The sequence below is a fragment of the Oncorhynchus masou genome, chromosome 9 (genome assembly GCF_036934945.1).
Source record: "Oncorhynchus masou masou isolate Uvic2021 chromosome 9, UVic_Omas_1.1, whole genome shotgun sequence".
Classification (NCBI taxonomy): Eukaryota; Metazoa; Chordata; class Actinopteri; order Salmoniformes; family Salmonidae; genus Oncorhynchus; species Oncorhynchus masou.
In genome coordinates, this window is record NC_088220.1 from 37,306,448 (window position 1) to 37,311,400 (window position 4,953).

A 4,953-nucleotide genomic window follows, 5' to 3' on the forward strand; every position below is an offset into this window, starting at 1 on the left:
TGTCCTCAGATAATCTCATGGTATGCTTTCGCCGTAAAGCCTTTTTGAAATCTGACAATGCAGTTGGATTAACAAGAAGTTAAGCTTTTAAATGATATAAGATACTTGTATGATTATGAATGTTTAATATTACGAATATTTATTTGAATTGCGCTCCCTCACATTTCTGTTGTCCCGCTAGCAGGACGGATGTTTTGCATGTACACTTTAGTCTGCTCGACCTTTTAATATTTAGTCCTTATTGAATACTGTGAGAGCTTTGCTGTGTTTTCCACCTGTTTGCTGTTCTGATTAAGATACAGTACTTTGAGGACTGGAACATTGCATGTAACCACAAAATTATTGTACTGAAGACTGAGATGCACTGTAATTTGTCTTTTTGGTCCACTTCCAAGCCCAGCCAGTACAGCCCATTTGGCTTGAAAGGTCGACTTTTTTGCGTTTGTTAATATTAGTGCACTATACCAGCCATGTGGTTCTGAGTTCCCCTTTTCTTATCAATCCATGCTATCTATTAAAAACAAACTACATTTTAAGTGAAGTAGGCATTGGTCTGAAGACGAAAAATAAATAAAATTCAAATGAGCATCACAATGCCTATTCTACGCATGCTTTACCAAGGTTTTCCAGCACACAGCTTTGACCTACTATAGTAGCTATGTTGGTATTGTACTTCAAACTTTGTATGTAGGTTGCTTGGGTTTCAAACCTTCTCAAACAGTCTAATTCATACTGATATAGAGGTGCATCCACAATAATGTGATCTGTACCGCATACAAGGTAAAGTATTGGATTCTTCACACACCATAGTAAGACATTACTAAGCTAACTTTCTTGCTATTTTTATTAAATGAAAGCAAACTTTGCTTTTATATTTACAAACCATGTGTGCTGTGTGCTGGAAAACCTTGGTAGAGCATGGGTGGAATAGGCATTGTGGTGCTTATGTGAAATTCGTTTTTAGACTTCAGACCAATGCCTACTTCACTTAAAATTTAGTTTTGTTTTTAATATATAGCATGGATTGACAAACATTTGTTTCTATGGGTCTTACACTAGAAGGTGATTTTCTGTTAAAGAGGAACTGCGGGCTTTTATTTGGCCTCATTTTCTGGCTTGCTGGCGGCCATAACAGAAGCCAAATGTGAGTTGGCTTGGGGGTGTGATTTGATGTGGGTGTTTCTTGGGTGTGTCCTTGCCACCACCAAGACACACACATCTGTCAGAACCTTGGCCACAGCTGTTTCCCCCCAGTCAATCACCAAACAAACCTCCTGCAGGTTGAGTTCAATAACTACAGGGAGATGTATGGTGAGATGACAGAGGAAGTTTTGAATAGGTCATTTGTATCTTTTATAAATGTTTATTATGAGTATTTCTGGGATTTGATGTGGCTATCTGCAAGATCACCAGATGTTTTGGAATCAAAACATTACTGCACGTAACGTGCCAATGTAAACTAAGATTTTTGGAAATAAATATGCACATTATCAAACAAAACATACATGTATTGTGTAGCATGATGTCCTATCAGTGTCATCTGATGAAGATCAAAGGTTAGTGATTCATTTTATTGGTATTTCTGCTTTTTGTGACTCCTCGCTTTGGCTGGAAAAATGGCTGTGTGTTTTTTTGACTTGGCTCTGACCTAACATAATCATATGTTGTTCTTTCGCTGTAAAGCCTTATTGAAATTGGACCCGATGGGTAGATTAACAAGAAGTTTCTTTAATTTGCTGTATTGGACTTGTTAATACGTGAAAGTTACATATTTAAAAAAATATTTCTGAATTTCGCGCGCTGCCTCTTCAGCGGAATGTTATCGAGGGGTTCTGCTAGCGGAACGCCTGCCCTAGAAAAGATAAACAACCCTTTACAAAATACCATTGAAGCAGTATTCTGCTAATTTATCAATTTTCACCTTTCATTGTCATTCCCAGCCAATAAAGATATTGTACCTATTGGGATTTTGCCCTGTGGTAATGGGGCTACCTTCCTGTGTGTTGTCCCATTTAGATCAGGAGTTCCCTGATCCTGGAGCAGAATACACAGGGTTTCTCCCTCCCCATATTGACTGATACAGTGTGCTGGCTCCATACATGTTTCTGTGAACACATACACAGTCACAGTTCTATTACCAATGGTAGTTAGGATCGTACCGGTCTGTGTATCAGATATTACCTATGTTGACGTTTGAACAGGTCAGACAGGTCAAAACCTACCAAAGTATGGCCTTCCTATCAGACTGGGGCTGCTGTTTGGCAAAATAATCTCCAGCCCATCTGTAGAAATACACATAGTTGAGGCAGAGTTCAGCAGTGACACATGGAATGAAAGGAGGGTTTGCTACTACTGAACTTGTGTGCTGTACCATATTATTAGTAATCATCTCATTGCGGATGTGTACACCAAGGAACTTGAAACTTTCCACCTCCGCTACTGTCCCTTTAATGTGGATAGGAGGGTGCTCGTCATGCACCTGTGAACACGTACGCACAGTCACTGTTCAATTACCAATGGCAGTTAGGGATAGGTGACACACAAACACATTTTACGTTGAAGTTTGAACAGGTCAGACTAAACCTACCTAATTCTGTTCTCCCCATTGACGGCTGTTGGAGATCAGGCTGGAGGTGAGGTCTTTGCCAGAGCCCCATTGAAGAGCATAGCAGCATAGATTTGGTCCTGGTCCCTCATCACTGATGAGGCCCTGTCATGCCAAATAATGTCCCCCGGCCTAATAGTGTCCCCCTCTACGTCACAAATGGGACTCAATAAACTATTAGCATCCATTGCTATCCATTGCTATTTCAACAGTGTGACGACCTAATGATTTGGAGATCATTAAAGCCTATATTATATTCTTTTCATCATCGCTTTGCAAACAAGGCCGATATCCCCAACAATTTCACTGTTTAAACAAGTTTCGTTTAGCTAATAAAATGGAAACATTAATTCAAACTAATTTGTTACCATTGCATTAAATCCATGTAATCTGCTTTACACATTAAAGTCACTTACCTTACAGATCAAGAAGCCAGCTAATTTCCACTCCACTCCATTCAAATGCAAATCCTTTTGATTCATTCACTGGCTTGTCTGGCTGTCATGTTTATATTTTAACCTGCCCTTTCCTACACTGACATAATATCATTTCAGTTGTCCTCTATGATAATATTTTTTTTTCTATCTTGCATAGTTTATTAATACACCCTTGTGGTTGAATATAAACAGTGTGTATCTATTGTAGGTGCTAGGATACCAACATGAATAATGTGCAACAAATAAATACGATCAAAGGATACCTTACAACAATGAACACCTTGTGAAACGGCTGTGAAAACCAACTTGACAATATTTAAGATTTTAATACATAAACTGATGGTTTTCGGTACAGTTGTGTCAAATGTATTTTCACAGATTTGTTGTGCACTCACATGGTAATCAGAATAAAATACCTAATTCTGGTGTGTGGAATATATTGGTGGTTGCTTCAGGTTATTTTGTGTGCAAATAGTTATTATCTGAGATTTTTTATATTCACTGTAAACAGATGGTGAACCCAGCTAGGAGCGAAAGAGCAGCAAGGTTTCCCAGGTCTTGCCTTTCGTCCTTCTTCCAAACCAAGTAATGTCATAGCACTTGGTCCCCATCTTGATTCTGCTCTGGTGCCTTTCCTTCCATTTCTCCTGCACCTTGTCCATGTTCAGTCTCCCCTTGATTGATGACAGGAATACATTTTATATGCATAGATCATTAAATGCGTTATTTTTCATATTACAAATACATTTCTAACACACCTCTTGGAGGACCAGAAAATAAATTAACAGCAGACAATCATTATTACCTGGTCAAAAACCCTCATCCTCTCCATCTCAGTCTTCTCCCACATCTTTCTCCGTCTCTGCCTGAAGGTACTGTAGTCCTTGAAGGCATTCTGATCTGGTTCGACAACTTCCACCACATCAGGTGGGTTTTCAGTGATCTGAAAGTACATTATACAAAAATAGCAATAGACAAACAACTATCACAACTTTGAAAGGCTACAGTAAATGCAATAATTGTATATACAATTGCATTGTTTACCTCAGTCAACAGCTGCACCACCCTCCGTACTCAGCCTGGATGCTGCTGTTGTATGCAAAGAGAATAACCTTAAGGTTGTTCTCCCACCCTTCCTGGTACCGATCAAAGGACTTGCCCATGGCAGTCTTGAGGATCTGGTTGGTCCATCCATGTACCATGGAAAAAACTATTGTAAAAAAAAAAAATCTATAAAACAATCCATTGGTGACGGAATATAACCTATAACATCCGTACCTTGTTCCAGCATTCATGACCTCGGTAATTCAAGATGACCTCAGGAGAACCGTGGGTGTTGAAGATATCCACCAGCGCCTTAGAGGTGGCCTCGCTAGTCTCGTCCTTGATGGGTATCATATAAAATGAAAATCAATTTTTGGTTCCAAGCACCCTTTTTAATGGGTTACAGAAGGGAATGTAGAGTTAAGCCTGTACTCTTCCTTTACTGACCTTAATGGACATAGCCTACAACTACTTGGTAAAGTGATCGGTCTCCGTAAAGTTTTAATTTGGCAATCATGCGCTTCACTTCGAAATGGCCAGCATGCATCTCGGTCAGCATGGCCTCCTTCTCCTCCTTAGTAAAAAACAAAATCACACTCCTGTGTGGCTGGCCATCCTCCTGTGTGGCTGGCCGTAGGTAGATATGATTGCCTAACAATTTGGAAGAGGAGAGTTGTTGAAATACTCAAGTCTAAGTATATTTGCACTGTTGTCTTGCTCTCTCTCTCCATCTGTCTGTCTGTCTTCCACCTCTCTCCCTCACTTTCATCCTCCCCCCACTCTGTGTCTATCTAGCAAAGACACCTAGTTAAGGGCATTTGGAATTGCCATAATTGCTTACACCTATCCAGTTAATTGATCAGGTTT

The 4,953-nt window shown here is 39.7% G+C and overlaps 1 long non-coding RNA gene across 1 annotated transcript; it reads right to left on the reverse strand.

Moving 5' to 3' along the window:
* Positions 1-3,637: 3,637 nt before the first annotated feature.
* Positions 3,638-4,113, reverse strand: LOC135545212 (uncharacterized). The gene is made up of 3 exons (XR_010456427.1): positions 4,087-4,113; positions 3,848-3,985; positions 3,638-3,716 (listed from the first exon to the last, which is right to left on the reverse strand). It is a non-coding gene; the product is annotated as an uncharacterized LOC135545212 (long non-coding RNA).
* Between the last annotated feature and the right edge of the window lie 840 nt (positions 4,114-4,953).